The sequence below is a fragment of the Panthera onca genome, chromosome B3 (assembly GCF_046562875.1).
Source record: "Panthera onca isolate mPanOnc1 chromosome B3, mPanOnc1 haplotype 2, whole genome shotgun sequence".
NCBI classification, from domain to species: Eukaryota; Metazoa; Chordata; class Mammalia; order Carnivora; family Felidae; genus Panthera; species Panthera onca.
This window is the reverse complement of record NC_138344.1, coordinates 119,708,196-119,732,209: the sequence shown is the minus strand read 5'-3', so window position 1 is coordinate 119,732,209 and position 24,014 is coordinate 119,708,196.

Genomic DNA, 24,014 nt, shown 5'->3' with positions numbered 1-24,014 from the left:
TAAAAGAGAAAAACAGCCCAGGCAGGGAAAAACCCCAGCCAGAATTAGCAAGTCCGTCTCCTGTCAACAGGGCAGAAAGGAGAGGGAAAGAGTTTCCATTGTCAGCCGACTTGATTTTTCAACCAAAATAAAGCAACGAGACTGGGATTTCTCTCTGGTTTTTACCCGAAAGCGGCGACGCATCCGTCCTGTGACAGGCCTCCCTCACCCCCCATGCAGCCTGGTCCTTCCCTGACTGCCCAACAGAAGAGGCCCGGCGAGCTCTGGAAGCCACCGGCGCGGGCTCTAGAGTTGATGTCCCAAATGTCTAGGCGTCACCTTAGCAGCCGGTTGACTGAAGGGAAGAGATGCCTCTCGTGTTCAGAGTCTGAAAGACTCAAGCTCGGGACGGGCTTTGACTCTTAAGGATCCAAGGAGGTCACCGGGTCAAAGCCCAGAATGGAGGAATAGTAAGAAATCTCGAAATGAGCACCGCACTTGGAGTCGCCTTCTGGCGTTAGCAGGATGCCTGTGGCCCCGGGGGTAGCTCCCCTGGACTCTGTGCCCCTCATCATCTCCATCTGTAAACGGAGAGCGGTAAAACCCGCCCTGCCCACCTCTCTGGGGGGGGGGGCTGTTTCCAGAAGCAAATGATAGCAGGGATTAGAATGCCCCTGGCCGACTGTAAAAATATACGCTGTGAAGACAGGTGTTACTTGTAGTGTTCTTAGCCTTGCTGGGAGCACGTTTGCAGAGTTCTCGGTGAGCAATCTGACATTCACCTGGGCATTGTGGCTTTTTTAAAAGCCCTTGCTTTCTTCCCCGCACGGCTGGAAGCCAAATGCTTGCCTTGCCTCCTCAGGATTAACAGGAAGAATGCCCCCCCCACACCCCCCGAAGGATTTTGCATCCACCGGCTGGATTTCTGTCCTAAGACAATATTGTCCTCAGGCTAAACTGAGCAAAACAAAATTCCCTCCCTCCTGGAAGTTACATCTGAGTGGAGGAGGCAGGCGGTAAACGAAGAAGAAGCTAATATACAACACATCATCAGAAGGTGACAGGTGCTGTGGAGAAAAATAAAGCAGGTGGGGGGTAGGGAATTCTGGGGGTCAGTGGGTTGCTGTTTCTACAGGGTGGTAAGAAAGGTCTTACTGAAAGGGGGGGGCATCTGACCAGTGACTTGAAGGAAGGGAAGGAAGGGAGGGAACATTCCAGCAAGGACCCAAGGTGTGAGTGTTTGGTGTGTTAGAGGAGTAGCAAAGAAGCAGTGAGTGGCAGAAGATGATGTCAGCGGGTATCGGGGCGAGGTCATGTAGGGCCTTGGAGGCCACTGTGAAGATTGGGGCTTTTATCCGGAAACAAATGGGGAGTCTCAGGAACACCACTTTCCCACCTCCACTCTGTGATTCTCTCCCGTAGCCACTATTTGTGTCCTCGGCAGCACTTACAAAATTTTGTCATCGTTTTACTAGTTTACTTAGGTTTTTTGTTTCCCTGTTTCCCTCATTAGAGTGTTAGCTCCATTTATGAAGTTAATTCAACAAATGTTCATTGAGCACCTACCATGTACCAGGCAATGTTCTAAGTACCGGAGATACAGTTAATACTTTCTCTGAACCAGATGGTGAGTTGGTTTGCTTTTGCTACCCAGCAAGCCACAGAAAAATCCAATGGCTTAAAACAACAACCATCTATTTAGCTCATGAGTCTCTGGGTCCTCTGGAAGGCTCTTCTGGTAGAGGCTGGGCGAGGCTGATCTTAGCTGGGCTCTGTCGGTGTCCTCAGATAGCTGGTGGGCTGGCTGCTAATCCGATGGCCTTGCCTGGGCCGGCTCTGCTCCACATGATCTCTCATGGCCCCAGCAGGCTTGTTCATCAAGCTGTTGCAGGATTCCAAGAGTAAGGGCAGAGGCGTTCAAACCTCCTGAGTCCTGGGCTCAGAACCGGCACAGCCTTCCTTCCGCCACATTCTACTGGACAAAGAAAGTCACAAGGCCGGCCCAACTCGGCGGGTTGAGAAACAGACTTCACCTCTCAACGAGAGGGATTTAAAGAATTGTGGCCATTTCTGCAATCTCCCACAGGTGAGGAACCATTGGAGGTTTCAAAGCAGAGTGATGAGCCCTAACGTGGGTGGAGATCTTTGCTCTTCCTCTAACACACCGAACGAGATCTTTCTGGATGCAGTTGAGAGTTTGCCGTCGGGGAGCAAAGCGGAAGGAGGGAGACCAGTCAGGATCCCGGTATTGGATTATCATTACTATTATTATTATTCGTTATTGTTATTGTTGCAACAATCCAAGTAAAAGGTGTCGGTGGCATACATAGACCAGTGAAGCAGTGATGAGGGTGATAGGAAGGGAGCCATGTAAAAACCAGTGACTGTGTCTCTCTTGTTTATAATCACACGCCCAGTGATAGTAGGTGCCTGATCAATAGTCGTCAAGTAATGTATGAACGAATCCCCTTAGAACTTTGCTCGTACTTGGGGCACTTATCACAACCTGCATTGTCCTAGATCTTTTCTCACCCTTGTGTACAGAAAGCTCTATAAGGATAAAAATCATCATATTCATGTTTCATTCTGTTTAATTTAACATTTATAAATACCTAGTATGTAACAGGAATCATAAATAGGAATACCACAGAGGCCCTGCCCTCGTAGAAAGAAGGGCAAGTAGTGAACCACACAATGTTCAGATGAAGTTCTTTGCTCTTTGAACATTCTATCGTTCAATAGTAAATACTTGCTGAATGAATGATTGCTTGACTCTGTGGTTCCAAATCAATACACTGAGTTAATATTTATTTAAAAAACATTTTTTTAACGTTTATTCATTTTTAAGAGACAGAGGGAACAGAGTGTGAGCAGGGGAGGGGCAGAGAGAGAGGGGGACAGAATCCCAAGCAGGCTCTGGGCTCCGAGCTGTCAGCACAGAGCCCGACGTGGGGCTCGAACTCCCTGACCTCGAGATCATGACCTGAGCAGAAGTCAGACACTCAACGAACTGAGCCACCCAGGTGCTCCAATATACTGAGTTAATATTTAACGGAGCCTATATACAAGGAAAAAATAGAAAATTAGTTCTTATGTAGAAAGGCAGTCTCTTCAACAGTATTGATTTATAAATTATTTTTACATATTTAAGATCAAAGAATAGACACTTGTGTATCCACCATTAAGCTTAAGAAATAAGTTCTGAATAGAGCTGAAGTCCCCTGTATATCCCTTCCTAACCTCCTTCCCTCTCCACCCAGCTAACTATTTTTCAGAATATGGTCTTAATATTCCCATACATTTCTCTATACTTGAACCATATCTATACATACACCTGAAGCAATACATAGTGTTGCGTGCATGATTTTAAGCTTTTTATATTGTTAATATTTTTACATTTAATTTTTATGTTTTATTACACAGTATCTGAAAGATCATGGCAAGGCTTGGGATACAGGCACCCCCCTGAGATTATTCTGGAGAACTCCACAAAGCCACCAAGTAACAGCTGTACCACAGCCAGTGTCCTCTCAGTTAATATCAGCCCAAAGCCTCTGGACAATGCTAAGGTAGCATTTAGGAGACAGTTAAATCCCTTATGTTGACAGCTAACACATATCAGGACAGTTGGTGGCTCATGCGTGGTACAATTTAGAAAACAGTGCCACCTCTTGGTAGGCAATCTCAGGCCAAAGGACATGGACTGGTGAGCCCCTATTTGACTTGCAATGCTGGGGCTCTTTAACAGTGAACAGTTCGGACAACTGTGCTCTGCCGTCCTTGCTATATTCACTTACTATGTGCCCAGACACACAAATGGACTCATTTAATTCTCACAATATTTCCTCCCATTTTATGGATGTGAAATCCTGAGGCACAGAGAAGTTAAGTAACTTTTTCAAGGTCACACATGGCAGCTGACTTCCCTAGCACGATCAATCCGAGAGAGAGAGAGAGAGAGAGAGAGAGAGAGAGAGAGAGAGAGAAGGGAGAGAGAGGAGGAGGAGGGCGTGGCAGTGCCTTTTATGACCCAGTCTCCCAAAGCTTCTGCTTTGTTATATTCGGTGGAGGTGAGACCCTAAGTCCAGCCCACACACGAGGGGAGGCAAAAGAGCCTCCATCTGTTGAAAGGAGGAATATTCCAGAACTTGCAGACATTTCTGAAAACCACCACACTTCCCAAACTGATACTTGAGGGGACATTTAGCTGGATGCAAGCAGCCCGCTGTGAGACCAGGCGGGAGTCAAGGGGGCGTTTGGCTCCTAGCCCTGCCTCCAATTCACTTTATGACTTTAGGAAGGCCCCTCCCCCTCCCCCTCTCCCCTTCCAACCAAAGTTGGTGGAAGGGAATGGAAGAGAGGAGGAAATGCTGGAATCTACTTTGTGAATCTAAGTTTGGCAAAGGAAAAAAAACCCACCTCATTAGCTCATGAATGTCTTTTCTCGGGGTTGAGAGCAGCAGACTGGGGCCAGGCTGGCCTACAAGCTTCTCCACTTAGCAGCTGGTGACCTTGAGGTCGAGTTACTTAACTTGTCTGGGCCTCGATTTCCATATCTATGAAATGGGAGAATATAACATTACTGATCTCATAGGGTTGTTACAAGGAACGGAATAAATTCAAATCAGTAAAGTTCTTAGGACGCTGCCCCAATATGAGTCTTTGTGAAGTTAAACAAACTTGTGTTGCTCTAACTACACATGACGCACGGAAAGCCTTGGAGCAGGCTGCTTTCAGGAGTACGTTCAAATGATTTCTAACCAAGGATAACATAAGTGACAACCTGGACAGCGTGGGCATCTGCCAGTTAGAACAGATCCCAGCAGCAAATATAACCTTTGAGGGGCTGGATCACAGGAGGTGGGAAAGAGGGTGGTCCTGAAGGAGGAGGGGAAAGGGGAAGTGGGGGGAGGGAGAACTCTAAGAATTCAGGGCAGCGGCTATTTGCCAATCTCTATGTCAGTGTTTCTTTTTTTTTTTTTAAGGTTTTTTTTTTTTAATGTTTATTTATTTTTGAGACAGAGAGAGACAGAACATGAACGGGGGAGGGTCAGGGAGAGAGGGAGACACAGAATCGGAAGCAGGCTCCAGGCTCTGAGCCATCAGCCCAGAGCCCGACGCGGGGCTCGAACTCACCAGCCCACGAGATCATGACCTGAGCTGAAATCAAACGCCTAACTGATTGAACCACCCAGGTGCCCCTTTCTTATGATCTTTTAAATAACACTTTCTTTTCTCTAGCTTACTTTATTGCAAGAATACAGCATATGATATAAGTAGCATATCAAAATGGGTGTTAATAGACTGTTTATCTCTAAGGCTTCTGGTCAACAGCATGCTATTAGTGGTTAAGTTTCGGGGGAGTCAAGTTACATGTGGATTTTTGACTGGGCAGGAAGACAGCACCCCTAACCCCAAAGTTATTCAACGGTCAATTCAACTTCAGTCCAATACCTGCTGACTCAGCTCATTTCCAAGACTTTGAGACCTAATTGGCCTGTGTTTTACCAGAGCGGGCATGCTGTGACCAAATCATGAAGGAAATGGGTTGAAATGGAGGACCCAGGCAGTGCAGAAACCTCCTGAGTGTCTGCGGTGTGCCTCCCCCTGTGGGGTGGGGGGCTGCCTGTAGAACTAGGTACTTTTCCATCAGGAGAGTCATTTCAGAAATCAGGCTTCCCTCCCTGGAAGGGGGTGCAAAATCTCCCAAGGCCAAAAAGAAGGAAGGAAACACTCGCTTGGGACCTACCCTCAGATATTCTGATCTAACTGGTCTGAGCATGGGTATTTTTAAAAAGCTCCCCAACGTCGTTCTCAGGCAGCTTTTTGAGTCGGGGAAATCTGGGAGTGCATTTCTCCAGGAATCCGGGTAGGCTTCCAGACCCAGGAGGAGGAGACGCCGCTGGCTCCCTCCTCTCTGTTCACTCTCTCAGCTGCCCAGTAACGCGCAGACACCAACCCGGATTCCAGCGCCCTGAAGTTAACCGGTTCCAAATCTGTTCTCATCATCTGCCTTGAGCTGGTGCTTAACCTGTCTAAGCCACCTCCCAGAGTCCGGTCCACCAAAGTGTGCAGTGCAAGACGGGGGGGCCCTGAGGGAGACTCCGGGTCAGGAAGTGTTAGCAGCCCTCCCCTGTCCTGGCGGCCTCTCAGTGTACTTGGCCATGGGGGCCTGGCTGCATTTTGTCCCTGTGCCTTTTCCACTGAGAGGCAGTTCGCTCTGCGAGGGTGTTCAGTCTTACATTCTCTAGTTAGTAAAGACTAGACCCTAGGAGAAGAAAGAAAAGAAAAGAATCTCCTGAGAGTGCAAGCAAAGGTCCCCAGGCTCCCCAAGGGGGAGGAGTGGGCGGCCTTTCCCGTCAGTCAGCCGCTGCCCACCCCTCAGGCTGCCCCCACCCCTGCCCAGGTCACGGCTCCCAGGTTATCACCGGTCTAGACCATGAATGCATTAATACTAAACCCACTCTTCCCGCCCCCAGTTCCATCTGATGCCATCGTGAGGGCCAGTTGGTGGATGTGTCACCTTTGAAATCTGAAGGGTTGACTGCCACTTTTATTTATTTGACTTAAATAATAAAAATCCCCTAGCTGTCTTAATTTTGTTTTGTTTTGTTTTTTTGGCACTGTGCAGTACATCTTTGCTGCTCACAAGAGGGCAAAAGGGGATTTTTCTTGAAGTTTCCCAAACATGGAGGGAAAACATTTACCTGAGGGCAGAGCTCTCCAACAAAGGGCCCGGAGGGGGTGGCCAGGTGAAGGCAGGGAAATTCCCCGGGGGCATGGCCTGCAGTCCAAACCTCTCCAGCTTCAAGCCCAGATAAGAACTCCTAGAAGCTTCAGGAGGGTGTGGCCCCCCTGCTCCCAGTGACCCCTAAGGGTTGAAGCAGGGTTTCTCAACCTCAGCACTTCGGGCAGATGATCCCTTGTGGTGGGGGCTGTCCTGTGTATTGTGGGGTGCTTGAGAGCATCACTGGTCTCTACCCAGTAGATGCCAGTGAACCCCCCACACTTGTGAAAATCACAAATGTTTCCAGACCTGGCCAGATGTCCTCTGGGGAGGACTTTGCCCCAGATGAAAACCACCAATGTGAAGACCAAACACCCAAAAGCGATGGTTCTCCTGGTCAATCTGGACCTCGTAGCTTCTTCACAAATCTCCTCAAAGCTCAGGAAACCTCCCGGCGCTTTGCTCCGTGCAACCTGTGAGTCCCCCAGGTTTTCGATTTACTTTAGCCTGTGCGCGCGGCCATGCTGACAGCACGGCCTCTGGTTGCTTCTGGCACATTCCCCTCTTCCCTGCTTCCTTGAGACGGGAGGGAGCAACCCCTCTCAAAGGTTGAGAGAGCCTACTCCACTTTTTAGTTTTCCACCAGATGAAAAGCAAAGATCTGTCAAAATGAGGTAACAAAAATTACGGTATATTTAAAAAGCAATGTACTTGGGTTAGAACCAGGTGGTTATGGGATTTATGTAGTTTATTAATTCGCGGCTCGCTGGGGGTGGGAAGGAATCCTCCCTTCTCTCACGCCTGGCCGAGAGTCTCCGACGGGATATATGACCTCACTGGGAATGTGAGGCCTGAACCAAATCACTTCCGGGCACGTCTCCCTCACCCACCCAACCCCTGAGAGGATGTGGAGAGAGCTGTGGTCAGGGAAGGAGGTGAGAAAAAGGGAAATGGCTTATTAGCTTTAGGGTTGAATATGAAATCGAATGTTCTGGCTCTGCCACTTAGTAACGTGATCTTGGGCAGAGCCCTTAAAACTCTGTGCCCCAATTTCCTCTTCTCTGCAGCGGGGATAACGGTGTCCACCTCATGGTATTGGACGTATTTGAAGTGCTCAGCACCTGTGCCTCGTAAGCATACAGCGCCTGCAGCCATTACCCCCATTCTTTTCAGTTCGCCCAGATAAACCTGGGCTATCCCAGTACCGTGTCTCATCCAAAAGACACCTTGAGAAGAGGGAATCACATCCCATACCGACTTTCTGAAAATCCTCTCGACACGTTTTTTTCCCCAACGCCACCCTCCTCGTGGTTATTGCACCAGCCTTTCCTTTCTCTTCTGAGGGCTTTCTCTGCTCCTGCTTCCCGGGCCTCACACCCCTGTCAGACCCACCCCTCTCCCACTGGACAACCCTGGTCTCTACCTCCCAATCAAGTGTCCTCTGTTCCTCAGCTGGACATCTCCAGGCCAGGTTAGTATCGCTTGCCTTTTATTTCCATTGGCTTCCTCTCCCCGCTCCCAGTCCAGCAAAGGGCAACCTGTTTTCTACTCACCTATCGTTGGACATTTGAGCGGCCTTCAGATTTTGATTATTATAAAATGGCCACGCGTTCTCATGTATCAAAATTTGGGGGGCCATATGCTTTCATTTCTCTTGGATGGATACCTAGAAGAAAATACCTGTACCCTTCCTGTAGTCATTTATTAGTTCCCGTAGCTTTTACGTAGATTCCTCAGTATTTTCTCAGATGATTACATTGTCTGGGAATGAAGATGGTTTTACTCTTTCTCTTCCAACACCTTTGACTTTTTCTCCCTGCTTTATTGCATTTCTCTTTTTGTACAGTGCAATGTGGAATAAAGGCATTGAGAGTAAACATCCTTGCCTTGTTTCTGATCTTAAGGGACAAGCATTCAGTCTTCTATCGTTAATTCTACTGTAAGCTTTTTATAGGTTTATTTTTATAGGTTCTGGTTTATCAGGTTGAGGAAATTCCCTTCTATTTCTAGGTTGCCGATAGCCCTCATCTTGAATGTGTTTTCAATTTTGTCAAATACCTTTTCTAAATTTATGGATACAATTTCATGGTTGCCCCCTTTATTCCAGTCCCCCTTTATTCCATAACGGATGAATGACATCGATTGATTCTTGAATGTTAAACCAAGTTTGCATTCCCAGGATGCAACCCTCTACTTGCTCATACTTCTTAGCATATTTTTTAATTGAGATATAATTCACGCACCAAGAAATTTACGTTCTTAAAATGCACAATAGAGTGGGTTTTAGTCATTCACAGAGCTGTGCAACTGCCACCACTGTCTAATTTCAGAACATTTTTATTGCCCCCAAAAGAAACTCTGTACTCTCTATTCTCTTCTCCTCCCAGCCCCTGAACATTTCAAATCAATGGAATTGCACAATATGTGGCCTTTTGTGACTGGCTCCTTTCACTTGACATAACGTTTCCTATGTCGTAGCACATGTCAGAACTTCTTTCCTTTTGATAACACAGCAATATTTGGTTGTAGAGACATACTACATTTTGTTTGTCCATTTACCAGTTGATGGGCATACGGGCTGTTTCTACATTTTGGCTATTATGCATAATGCCGCTCCAAACATTTGTGCACACGTTTTGGCCTGGACAAATATTTTCAATTCTCTTGGGCGTACAACTAGGAATGGCATTGCTGGGTCCCATGTCACTCTATGGTTAACTTTTGAGAAACTACCAGATGGGTTTCCTTAGCAGCTGCCTCATTTTACATTCCCCAGCCTTCTATGAAGATATCTACTTCTCCACATCTTCATTAACATTTGTTACCCACCTTTTTGATTACAGTTGTCCTACTGGGTGTGAAGTGGCATCTCATTGTGGTTTTGACTTGCATTGAGAGGGAGTCACAGAATCTGAAGATGCCCCAGGCTCTGAGCTGTCAGCACAGAGCCTGATGCGGGGCTCGAACTCATGAACCTCGAGATCATGATCTGTACCAAAGTTGGACGCTTAACCAACTGAGCCACCCAGGTGCCCCAGATACTAGATCTTTATTATATATATTATTTATAAATATTTTCTATGGGTTGCCTTTCACTTTTTTTTTTTAATTTATGCTATATTCTGTTACAAATTTGGGGTATAGGGTATTTTACCTGATTGATGTACTGTAATCTAGACTGGTTTTTTAGTGAGGTTTTTGGGATTGTTGAGCATGGTATAATCATTTTATCATAGCTGGGGCAAGATTTTGGAATAATTTGGAATGAGTGGTTTTAATCACACATCTGTAGGGAGATGAATTGGACTCTTCTTCCAAGTTTAATTATAACTACTGCTGTGCTCTTGCTGAAATTAGTTAAACCTGAGCTTGATGACTTACAGTTTTCTTGAAATCTCTTTCACTTTCTTTATATTGTTCTTTTAAACACAAACACTTTTAATTATAATGAAGTCTAAGTTATGTATTTTTTCCCTTGGTTGCTTTCGCCTTTGGTGTTGTATCTAAGAAATAATTGCCAAAACCAAAGTCACAAAGATTTGCTTCTACATTTTCTTCTAAGAGTTTTGTAGTTTTAAATCTCATATTTAGGTTTTTGATCCATCTTGAGTTAATTTTTGTATGTTATGTGATAGAGATCCAAACGTTCTTTTGCATATGAATATCCAATTACTCTAAGGCTATTTTTTGAAAAGACTTTTCTTACTTCATTGAATGGTTTTGGCACATTTGCCAAAAATCAATTAACTGTAAACGTGGGTTTGTTTCTGGACTCTAAAATCTCTTCTGTTGATTTATGTGTCTATCTTTATGCCAGTACCACCCTGTCTTGTATTAAGTTTTGAAACTGAGAAGTATGAGTCTCCAGTTTTATTATTTTTTTCAAGATTTTTTTTTTTTTTGAGAGAGAAAGGAGGCATAAGTGAGAGAGGGACAGAGAGAGAATCCTAGGAGGGGCAAAGGGAGAGAGAGAGAGAGAGAGAGAGAGAGAGAGAGAATCCTAGGAGGGGCAAAGGGAGAGAGAGAGAGAGAGAGAGAGAGAGAGAGGAGAGCTCACCCAAAGTGGGGCTTGTGTTTTTACCCAAAGCGAGGGTCATGCTCAAGAGATGTGGGGCTCATGCTCACCCGAAGTGGGGCTCAAGCTCACCCAAAGTGGGACTCACAGTCACGAACCATGAGATCATGACCTGAGCTGAAGTCAGATGTTTAATGACTGAGCCACCAAGGCACCCTGTTTTTCAAGATTTTTTAGGCTTTTCTAGAACTCTGGTAATACCATATACATTATAGTACAAGCTTGTCAATTTCTGTAAAAAATGCAGCTGGAAAATGATATGGATTGCATCAAATCTGCAGATCAATTTGGAAGGCATTGGCCTCTTAACAATATTAAATCTTCCAATCCATGAACATGGGATGTCTTTTCACTTTTCTGGGACTTCTTTGATTTCTTTCGGTGATATTTTATAGTTTTTAATGTATAAGGTTTATACTTTTTTGATTAAATTTAATTAAATGAAAGTATTTTATTCTTGGGGTGCCTGGGTGGCTCAGTCAGCTGAGCACCCAACTTTGGCTCAGGTCATGATCTCACAGTTTGTGGGTTTGAGCCCCGTGTCGGGCTCTGTGCTAACAGCTCAGAGCCCGGAGTCCGCCTCCGAATCTGTGTTTTCCTCTCTCTCTGCCCCTCTCCTACCCATCCTCTGTCTCCTCTCTCCCTCTCAAAAATAAATAAGCATTAAAAAAAAGTATTTTATTTTTTTGATGCTTCTATAAATAGAATTGTTTTCTCCATTTTATTTTTGGACCACTTGTTGCTAGTATATAGCAATAGAATTTATTTTCGTATATTGGTCTTATGTTCTGCAATCTTGTTGAACTTCTGTATTAGCTCTAACAATTGTGTGTGTTTTCCTTATTCCTTAGGATTTTCTCTATATAAGATCTTGTCATCTGTAGAGATGCTTTTACTTTATTTCTTTCTAATCTGGATGTTTTTATTTCCTATTCTTGCCTATCTTCTCTGGTTAAAAATTCCAGGACAATGTTGAATAGAAGTTCTGAGAGTGGATATCCTTTTTTTTTTTTTTTGGTTCTTGATCTTAGTGGGAAAACTTCTGGTCAGGCTTTCACTATTAAGCATAATGTTAGCTGTGGGTTTTTCATCGACATTCTTTATTATGTTGGGGAAGTTCTTTTACTTCAGGTTTGTTGAGGTTATCATGAAAAGCTGCTAGGTTTATCAAATGTTTTTCTCCACCTATTGAGATGATCATGTGGGTTTTGTTCTTTATCCTAATATTTAAAAAAATTTAATGTTTACTTATTATTTTTGAGAAAGAGACAGAGGGCAAGTGAGGGAAGGGCAGATAGAGAGGGAAACACAGAATCGGAAGCAGGCTCCAGGCTCTGAGCTGTCAGCACAGAGCCCGATGTTGGGCTCACACCCACAAACTGCGAGACCATGACCTGAGCTGGTGAGATGCTTAACCAACTGAGACACCCAGGCACCCTCATTCTTTATGCTATTAATGTGGTGTATTACATTGATTTATTTTTATACGTTGAACCAATTTTGCATTCCTGAGATAAATTCCCACTACTCATGGTGTACAATCCTTTTTATATGTTGTTGGACCCAATTTGCTAACATTTTGTTGAGGATGTTTGCATCTATCTTCATACGGATAGTGGTCTTTAGTTTTCTTTTCCTATGATTTATTTCTCTAGCTTAGGTATCAGGGTAATATTAACCTCATAGAATGAGTTGAGAAATATCCTCTCTTCTAATTTTCTGCAAGAATTTGAGAAAGATTGGTGGTGTTAATTATTCTTTAAACATTTGGTAGAATTCACCAGTGAAACCATTTGGTCCTAGGCTTTCCTTTGTGACAAGTTCTTGACTAGTAATTCAGTCTCTTTATTTTTTTTCAGTCTATTTAGATTTTCACTTTCTTCTTGACTAAGTCTCAGAAGTTTGTATTTCTAGGAATTTTTCCATTTTATCTAGGTTATCCAATTTGTTTGCATACAATTGTTCATAGTATTCTTTTATAATCCTAATCCTTTTTATTTCTATAAGAGCAAAAGTATGTCCCTCTCTCATTTCTGATTTTAGTAATTTGAGTCTTCTTTCTCTCTCTCTTTCTCTTTTTCTCAGTCAGACCAGCTAAAGGGTTTTCAACTATGTTGATCTTTTCAAAGGACCAACTTTCAGTTTCATTGACTTTTTCTTTTTTTTTTTTTTTTCTATTCTCTATTTCATTTAGGTCTGCTCTAATCATTTTTATTCCTTTCCTTCTGCCTCCTTCAGGTAACTTTGCTCTTCTTTTTCTAGTTTCTTAAGATGGAGGTTTAGGCTATTGATTTGAGATCTTTCTTCTTTTCTAATATAGGCATGTACAGCTATAAATTTCCCTTTAGGTATGGCTTTAGCTGCATCTTATAAGTTTTGGGTTGTTATGTTTTTGTTTTCATTCACCTGAAAGTATTTTCTAATTTCCCTTGTGATTTCTTCTTTGATACATTGATAATTAAGGAGTATGTTATTTAGTATCCACATATTTGTGAATTTCCAAAATTATTTTTTCTGTTACTGATTTCTAATTTCATTTCATTGTGGTTGGAGAACGCACTTTGTATGATTTCTATCTTTACAACTTTACTGAGACTTTCTTTGTGGCTCAAAAAGTGGTCTATTCTGGAAAATGTTCCATCATGCACCTAAGAAGAATGTGTATTCTGCAAAATTTTGTTGGGTGGAATGTTCTAGTGATGTCTGGTTTGTTAGTTTAGGGTGTTCAAGTTTTCTATTTTTTTCCTTAATCTTATGTCTCATTGTTCTATCTATTAATGAAAGTATAGTACTGGAGTCTTCAGCTATTTTTTTGAACTATTTCTCCCTTCAATTTTGTCAGTTTTTGCTTCCTGTATTTTAAGGCTTTGTTGTTAATGCATAAATGTTTATAATTATGTCTTCTTAATGGATTGACTCTTTTGTTATCATAAAATGTCCTTAGCCACAGTAGTGATAGTTTTCCTCAAGTCTATTTTGTCTGATATTACTGTAGCCATCCATCTTTCTTTTAGCTACTGTTTTCATAGTATATGTTTTCTGATCCTATTGTATTCACTTTATTTTTGTCTTTGAATCTAGTGTGTTTCTTAGAGAAGCATGTGGTTGATTCTATATTTTTTAAATCCATGTTGCCAATCATTACCTTTTGACTGGAATGTTTAACACATTCAAATTTAATGTAATTTCCAATAAGGTAGGATTTATGTCTGCCATTTTGCTACTTGTTTTCTACATGCCTGATATCTTTTTTTGTGTGTCTCTATTTCTTCATTGCTTCCTGCTTTTGTGTTAAATAGATATTTCCTAGTATACAATTTTAATTTCCTTATTTTCTTTGTATAATGCCTTTTGAGTTATTTTCTTAGTGGCTGCCCTAAAGATTACAGTTAACATTTTATAGCAACCTAGTTTGGGTTAATACAAACTTTTTTTTTTTAAGTTTTATTTATTTATTTTTGAGAGAGACAGAGACAGTGTGAGCAGGGGAGGGGCAGAGAGAGAGAGAGGGAGAGAGAGAGAGAATCCCAAGCAGGCTCTGCATAGCCAACACAGAGCCCGATGTGGGGCTCAAACCCAAAAAACCATGAGATCGTGACCTGAGCCAAAACCCAGAGTCAGATGTTCAACCAACTGAGCCACTCAGGTGCCCCTGGGTTACTACAAACTTAACTGCAATAATATACAAATAAAAATTTTCCTATAAACTCCATTCCTCCCTACTTTGTGGTAATATTGTCATACAAATTACTACTTTATACATTATATGCCTATCAACACAGATTTACAATTATTGCTTTATGCAGCTATTTTTTTAAATAAGATTGGAGACGAAAGTGTTATAAACAAAATACACATTTATATTGTCTTTTTACCTCTAGAGTTATCATTGCCAGTTCTCTTTATTTCTTCATATGGATTCAAGTTGTTGTCTGGCATTATTTCTTTTTTTTTTTTTTAGCATTCTTTCATTTCAACCTGAATGATTGACTCCCTTTAAATATTTCTTGTGGGGTAAGTCTGCTAGTAATAAATTTTCTCAATTTTTGTTTATCTGGAAATGTATTAAATTCTCCTTTATTTTTTAATAGTGTTTTAAGAAAAACTTTTGTTTTTTAAGAAAAAAGCCAATGTCTCTTGTAGGTATGTAGTATGTAAAAGTAGGGGTTCTCCAGAGAAATAGAACCAATAGGACATGTGTGTGTGTGTGTGTGTGTGTGTGTGTGTGTGTGTGTGTTTAGAGAAAGAGAGTGGGAGAAAGAGGGATAAATTTTTTATAAGGAATTGACTCAACAAGTTCCAAGATCGACAGTCAGCAAGTTAGAGACCCAGGAGAGCTCATGTATAGATCCAATCCAAGTTGGAAGGCCAGAGAAATGGGAGAGCCAACAGTGTAACTCCAGTCCAAAGGCAGTAAGCGTGAGACCCAGGAAGGATTGATAGTTCAATTTGAGTCTGAAGGCAGGAAAAAACAATGTCCTAGCTTGTGGATAAAAGGAATCTCCTCATATCTGAGAGAGTGTCCTTTTTGTTTTATTCTGGCCCTTTTGTTTTATTCTGGCCTTCAACTGATTGGATGAAGCCCACCACATTACTGCTGTGTCAGGACTTTGTAAAATTAACATTTGTTAACTGAAGCTCGGGGTGTGGAATGGTGAGCCCTGGTCCAACAAATGGCCACAAGAGAAATTGAAATAGAAAAGTTTATTACTCACAAGTCCTGGAGGAAATACACAGTACACCTCAAGGGATCACATTGGGGGGCCAAGACAGGGTGTAAGCAGACAGAGTGATAGGGCCTGTGGCATATGCCTTTATTAGAGTCTGTAGGTAAAGTGTTTTAGGGTTCCCTGAAGGAAGCCAGATTGGTCCATTTAAACCAAGAAGAGCAGGGTTTGGGCAAGACCCACGGGGGTCATATCTAAGGATTACACAAAGGGAAGACCCTGGGAGGTGGCGGGAGGGCTGTTGATGACAAACACTGTTGGGGGAATCACATCAGGAACTTATGTTTGCTTGTGACCCTGTGGACTGTTATCTAGGGCATGTGCTCGCGTGAGAGGCTAGTGTTGGCTTTAAGCCCCTACAGCCTGCTTGGCCAAACAAAATGAATGCCAAAGCAGCAATACCATGAAGTAATTTAGCTAAACTCTCGACAGGAGGGCAATCCGCTTTATTAAGTCCATTAATGTAAATGTTAAACTCATCCAGAAACACCCTCACAAAAACAGTAAGAATAATGTTTGACCAAATATTTGGACCCCTCATGGCCTAATCAAGTTGATACAGAAAATTAACCCTTATAGCAACATTCAATAGAATATTAAATAATTGAACAAAAAGGCTATACAAAGAGGCAAGGCCGCTAAGATTGAACTGCTTTCTGGCTGGGAGAACCACCAAATATCCCCTTCTTCCTCGATCCCCATTGAAATGACAGCAAAGTGCAGTAAGGAGTTGATTCATAGCAAAACTGATCATGGAAGGAGAGGACATTGGAGACCAGAGGCTCTGATGTGTTTGTGGAAGACTGAAAAAAAAAAAAAAAAAGAAGTTGGAAATGGGCATGTTGTAGCTGCTGAGCACAAATCCAATTTAGTACATGAAAGGGTACGGTCCAGAGAGACAATGGTCTAACAGAACACTATGCCCCCATGACAAATAATGTTACAAAAGAGTGTTGAATGAAAAAATTAGTGACACACAAAGATGTTTGCAACATTCAAAATCAAAAGCTGGCTTAAAAACATTATGTTTAGCATGTTCCTATTGTTCGTAAGAAAATATATATATACGTATTGAATCAGGAGACCATACACTATCTGTTAACAACGCTAACAATGACCACCTCACAATTTTCTCAAGCAAACATGTATCCTATAATGATAATAAAAGTGACTTTCAACTATTGCATACCTACAAGAGCCTGAGATTTTAGAACATCTCCACGCATTTCTAAGACTGTTACTATTGTGGGGACAATGGTAATATCTGGGCAGATGGGTGGTTTGTGTAGCTCGACAAAATAGATGAAGTCACCCAAGATTGGCCACCCTCCTCTTCGTGAGCCTCAGGTATCCACCTGCCAAGTTTCCCAATTCATGTCACATAAAACTCTCTCATCATTCTGGTTCCTCAGCGAACAGAGTGTGATTTGTCTTCACTCACAGAGTCTCCATGTTCAGACATACATGTTCCCTGTGATCTTCCAACTTTCCTGTAATCTAGTCTCCCCCACGGTGGAGGTAATCATCCTCAGGAACCTAGGTGACAAGATTAATGGCCAGGCCCATGTAGCTTCTTACTAAGTGCCACTCAGGGTAGGAAGGACTCGTCTTCCCTGTAAGTCCTTCCTCTAAACAGAGAGGAATTCACATAATGAGAAATCTCTCATGAGTATATTATAAACCGAATCTGAGTTAACGGTGGAATTAATTCAGGAGACGTTTGATTTGTGTTACTTCTCTGGAAGTAGGTGGAATACAGTACGTAACAGCCCCTGTATGCCCACTATCACCCTCAAAGTATATCTAAGAGGATATAAGATTCTCAAAGTATATCTAAGAGGATATAAGATTCTTATTCCTCTCTCTTTCTACTGGTCAGTGTAGCTTCCTTGGATCCATGGAGATACATGGTAGGGTTAGGGTTAGGGGCTGAGAAAACAGATGTATGAGTGGGTTTTCCAATTTTATTATTATCTAAAGATTACCTTTAAAACTACATCAGACCCCTGATTTAAGATGGATTGAGAACCTGTGCCTGACAGGAAAATCCCACTGAAATGACTTGCAAATGACTTACATACCATGAGCAAGAGATACTGTGAAAAAGGACAGACCAAGAAATGCAGATTTAATTAAATTGTTACCTAAAGCGATCACGATTATCAATAGGCTAAAAATAAAAATATAAGTAACAATTGGGAGGGGAGAAAATGAGGTGAAATATAACTGAGTTTAATTCCTCTATTTTCAGAGTGGGAGGGGGCCTTTAAATAACATCTAAAGGAGATAAGTTGAAAAAGAGAGGTACAAATGCATTGTAGAATTCTGGGTATAACCACCACAAGCACAAACACCAGAAGGGATTTTAAACATTTACTTCTAGAGAGTAGGTCTAGAGGTACAGGCCTGGAGATGCAGAAAACTTTCACATTTTCTTTATCTTTTTTATAACTGCTTTGAAATTTTAGCACCACGTACATGAGCCATTTTCATAGTAGGTAACAACAATAGCAACAACAATAAAACTCTAGTAATCTCATGGAAGAACTTTCTCCTTTTACCTCCATCCAACAGGTGAACCGATCCCATGGCTTCTCCCACCTCATTGGAAGGCCCTGCCAGGGAAGCAGACAGTGACCAGGCTTCTATGGTGCCCTACAGCATCATTTAAAAATGGATCTATTACACTTAACTTTGTATTTGAGCAGAAAATGAGATGGTGATTGTCAGGGTGTGGGAAGAGGGGAAAGGGGAGTTAGCTGTTTAGCGGGTATAAAGTTAACCGTTGTACAGGATGAATAAGTTCTAGAGATATGCTGTACCACACAGTGCCTATAATTAACAATACGGTGCTGTGCACTTAAAAACCTATTGAGGGGGCGCTTGACTGGCTCAGTCAGTGGAGCATGTGACTCTTGATCCAGGGTTGTGGGTTCAAGCCTCACAATGGGTGTAGAGATTACTTAAAAATAAAACCTTTATGAAAAAAAACACTTGCTGAGAGGGTATTTTTCATGTTGACTGTTCTTAGCGCGCACACACACACACACATAGAGCAAAAGGACACAAGGAGTTCTTTGGAGGTGCTAGATATGTTTATTATCTTGATTGTGACGATGATATCATGGGTGTATGCATATATCCAAACTCATCAAAATGTATACGTTAATTGCATGCATTTTTTGTATATCAACGATACCTCAACAAGGCTGTAATTTTTAATTTTTTTTTTTACCATTTAAAATATTCATTTATGTAACCATTTTATGCCCTACAGTCCTGAGTAAATGCCATCAGGCCACTCTCTTTTCATTTGGCTTGTTCCAGTCCTGGCTTGGTGAGCAGAACCCAAGAGAACAGCAGCTTACAAAGGCATGGCGACAGAGGCTGGGGATCCAAAACCTGGCCCTTGGAGCTTCCTCCTGTGGGGTGGGCAGCCGGGGTCTGGGGTTGGGAATCCTGAGTATCTGGGGTCTGCACTGACCGGACTCCTAAGTGACAGGCTCATTTCCTGTCCATAGAGTGGGGATCCTAGGAGAAGCACTGCCCCCCCAATGGGTTTGCTGGTGGATTTCGATGGCTATAAAGAACTTAGCATGAGGTACACGGTGGTCACTCCACCCATGTCAGTTGTATTGGTGTCATTGGACTGCAATTCAAAACTCAGGAAGATGCCCTCTGCAAGCCCTTGCTACACATTTCATCAGGGAGGAGCTCAGCCCCAAGGACAGAAGGAAGCTCGGGTCCTTTGTCTTGGGCCAGAGGCAAAGAAAGACCACAGACTTGGTGAATTCTACACTTTTCTGTTGACCACCCTCAAGCCATGAGGTCCAAGTTTCAGTTAACTTTCTAGAAAAGGAAAAAGAAGAAAGAGCCATCACAGAGGTATATGCACATCCAGAAATTCAGACTGGGAATCACCAGGCCCGGGGCTCTCTAGAAGTCTGAGCTGAGACAACAGAGCCTGTTGCTCCTGAGGTTTCCCGGTCTGAATCACCCAGCACAGGGACTGTCAGCTGTGGCTATGACAGCTCAAGCCGCAGCTACACGTTTAGCCGATGCTGAGGAGGAAATGGTGCCCCAGACTCTGCAGGCGATCCTGGTCACGTCTGCAGGGCAGTTCTCCACCTGCGCTGTGGGGTGGGGAGAACACTGGAGAAGTTTCCTGTGCATTTTCATCCAAAACAAAAAACAATAAGAAAATGAAGCTTACCATCCTATTTAACACATTAGTGTAAGAGCCAGTGTCTGTTTTGTAAATAACTATACACATACTGCTTTGTCGACGTGTACGTTGTGCGCCTGTGTTATGAACGCACGCACGCGTTTCTTGCGCGCTCCAAAAAAATGTGACAGACGGCACGCACAGAACGGTTTGGAGAGTGCCGCTCTGCACCTCAGCCTTCTTTCTGGCAAGCTCTCGGGCCCAAACCTGGAGACTTCACGCTCGAGCTGCTTCAGCCGCTTGTACTTCTCAGAAGCCACCATCGTGTTTCTCGACACTGCTCTTCTATTCTTGCCGTTTCCTCCGGATTGTCCCTTTCCCTCTCCGGCCTGGCCGACCCCCGCTCACCCCGCGGGCCTCCGCTCCGTTGTCACCCGGGCTAGGAAACCTTCTCTGACCCACCGGGCGTGGGGGGGGGGGGGTGGATATTCTTTGGGGACCTCCCTTGTTGGTGCGCTGCTTTCTCGTGACGTCTACACCTCGGGGCTGTGCAATTGTGTCCCCGTGTCTGTCTCCCTCCCTCCCTGCGAGGCAGGAAGGTCTTATCTCACCTCTGTTCTGCAGTATGTAGCAGAGTGACCACTGGGGCTTCTCCTCTCCCGTTCATGCTGCTATCGTGAAGACGGCTGACTAAAAATCTTCACCACCATGACAACAAAGAGATTAACATCTTCTCTGAAGTCCCATTGCTTCTGGAGTCTGGGTCGAATTGTGACCAGCAGGCCTAGGGTCTCCTTCAAGAAAGAGCAGAAAGTTCCCCTTCGACAACATGCCCCGTTTCCGGACTGTGGTTCCTCCGGCATAAAGCATAACCAAGGACTTCCCCTAATGGCTCTGTCAGAGACCTGGCTGAGTTGGCTCCTTCTGCAGAAACTTGATAACATCAGACTATGGTAAGGGTTCCAGGCAACAGACTCTCCTCGTGTGACTGGAGGAGGGGCCTCCAAGAGAGAGGTGAAGGCCTCCTCTGGGCAGGGCGCCCCCCGCCCCCGCCCCCAGGCACGAAGCAGTTAGCTTCTCAGGGTTTCTCTTGGGGTCTCAGGGCTTCTCTTTGCCACCCTCCCTCAGCACGTTTCGTCTCCCTCCTTCCCTGCACTGGCCTCCTTCGTGCCTGCAGATGGACGGCTCCGTGTTCCTGAGCTAACACCACCTCGGCGTAAAGCATCAGAGGAGACTGAGGAGCCCCTCAAGTCACAGTTCCAAATTGAGAGAGAGGCTTTCATGGGTCCAGTTTGAGTCAGGAACCCACCCCTGTACCCCTCAGCCACTCATGGAGGGTCAGGGATTGGTCTTACAAACATGGCTGCCGGGAGCCGGACAGTTCTCACACAGAGACTGTGTGTTCTGAGAGAGAGTTCTCAGGGAGTGTGGCACACAGCCTCCAGAGTATCAACCGTAGGAAGGAAGGAAGGAAGCAGAAAGGAAATACTGGCTGAGTTTGTTGGCTACCAAGTTCATCAACAAATATCTTAAAGCAAAGGAGTCAGATCTCAGAGAGGATGTGAAGAACCGAATCTCATCCACTTCTCCAACCGTCCTTTGTGCAGGACCCACACCAGGAGCTCTGAAATGGGGCAGAAAGTGGAAGGGATGAATGCATGCCTACCATGGGGGAGTCAACGATTCAGTTAGGAAAGCCACAAAGGAGCCTAAACTGGCATCAGGAAGCCTGGCCCCTCTTTCAAGACCACTCACACCCCTTCCGTCCCTTCAGGCCCCGGTCACCTTCCTCTTCTCAGGGAGGCCTTCCCTCACCACACCTGCTTTGGCAATGTGGTGTAGCAGAGGGAGCCAAGAACTTCGAATCAGTCACCGGGGACCCGGTTCTGCCTCTGCCACCAGCTAGCTGTGTGACCTTGAGGGTGCCATCCGTCAGCTACATCTATGGGCTGCGTAAGCTTGATCTGCAGGGAGACGTTGGTGGAGCCTTAAAACTTGGAGTCTGTGAAAGTTTTCGTCTCCAACTCCTTGGAATTTCTGTAGAATATAAAGTTTGTGCCACACAGTTCTTTTCCCCACCGCCTTGTTGTGAATTGTTTCAAGCTGAAAAATGCAATATGTACATTGGTTGAGAGCGTGAGCTTTGAGGCTGCAACTTGTCCATGCTCGGAGGTCTCTTCTCATTGCAGAATGATCTAGAATGGACTGACCGGCTGTTTCCTATGGCATCACAGGCTTTGCAAAAGGAGAAGGCCTTTGGTCCTTCCCACACCTGGGAGTGTATCAGCTCTGGATGAAGCAAGTAACATCCGTGTTTTCCCAGCTACATCTGGACCCTGACTGGCATTATGGCACAAGGCTCTACAGTTCTGGAAAATTTGAGGCGGCAGCCTCTATTGCTGGTACCAGGACGGTTGCCAAACTTGGAATTCTAATGTTAAATAAATCCCAATAATGATAACACGTTTCTGTTTGGACCATCGTGGGACTGGAAATCTTCCAACTTCCATTACTTTCATGTGCAAAGAAAGAGGAGAACAGAGGTCCTAAGTATTTTCAAATATCTTGAAGAGAAAGAGGGGCGCCGGGGTGGCTCGGTCAGTTAAGCGTTCGACTCTTGATTTCAGCTCAGGTCGTGATCTCGCGGTTTGTGAGCTCGAGCCCCCCCGCATTGGGCTCTGAGCTGGTGGCACGGGGCCTGCTTGGGATTCTCTCCCTCTCCCTCCCTCTCTCTGCCCCTCCCTCTCTCTCTTTCTCTCTCTCTTTCTCTTCCTCTCTCAAAAGAAATAAACTCTAAAAAATAAAGGAGGAAGAGGGGAAGTGGGAAGTGAAGAAGAAGGGGAAGGGACAGGAGGAGAAGAAATAGGAGATAGGGGAGAAGGGAGGTGGGAACGAAGAAGAAAACGACACCGAAGTCGGAGACAAAGAAAGCAATCGCTAACCCGTCTGGACGGAGCAGTGCCTCTAATACGGTACCAAGGCAACCTCACGCACCTGGGCCCTTGAATACTGATGATGTCGCTGCTTTCTGGGCCCCTAGATAAAATCTCAAGGTGTGAAATGTCACACGTCAGCAAACCGGAGGAGCCTTGAAAGTCTACTCAAAGGGGTGCTACCTGATACCCTTGAGCTATCTCTTCTGTCCATCTCTGCACAGACTTAATTTGAAATCGTGTTCAATGAAATCAAGAACGTTTTACTATAACCCCCCAAAAAAACAAGGTGTGGGGGAGGATGTAGATTCAGACAGACAGAATGGAATCACAGCTGTGCCACCCGTGAACTCTGTGACTTTGGGCAAATTAGTTCACGCTTCAGCACCTTTGTCCTGCCCACCTGGAAAGTAAGGATATTACCAGTGTAGACACCTTGCAGCCGATTGGAGGGTTCCGTGAGATTTTGCACTCGGTGCACTCGGAGGCAGGGCAGCTATTGCCACCGGTAACGGAACCACCGGCAACATCCTGTCTCTTTTGTCTGGAATTGACTGGGTGGCCCCAAGGGCAGGGCCCTGTCACGGTCATCACGGCACCCACGAGAGTGCCCGGCACAGTCCTGGCACACAGCATCCACCTGCTGGCCCGAACGGATGGAGCCCTGGACCAAACTGCCCACCCCCCCTTAAGGGCCTCCGATGTAGACTTTGAGGGGGTGAAGAGCAGTTATGTCATGTGATGCGTCCCAAGAGCAAACGTCCAGGGACCTCCCGGTTCCCTCCCCAGAGCCAAGAATGACAGAACTCCACGACTGGTCAGTTTTGCAGGCTGCGTTGCACTAATGGGGGAACTGAGCCCAAGAGAGGAGCCGGGCCTTGTCGGTGTGGACCGTCTTGAGTCTTTTTTTTTTTTTTAATTTTTTTTAACGTTTATTTCTTTTTGAGACAGAGAGAGACAGAGCATGAACGGGGGAGGGGCAGAGAGAGAGGGAGACACAGAATCGGAAGCAGGCTCCAGGCTCTGAGCCATCAGCCCAGAGCCCGACCGCGAGATCGTGACCTGAGCTGAAGTCGGACGCTCAACCGACTGAGCCACCCAGGTGCCCCGTCTTGAGTCTTAAAGTCTATATCGATATATTGTTTTCTTTTTCCCATTAGCCTCCTGGACATGCCTGCTCTCCCGCGGACCTTAGGTAGACAGGAAACGCAATTCAAACACCTGCAACACACATCAATCCTGGGAGACTCTGGCTCCGCGGCAGGCCCACTTTAAATCCGAAAGAGCCCCCAGCAGCCCCTGTTCCAGCTCAGCCTCTCGCCCCTGCAGAGATGCACCCAGCAGCACTTTCCCAACGCCGCCCCTTCTCTGCAGCATGAAATCCTGGTTCGCTTCTCCAAGAGCACAG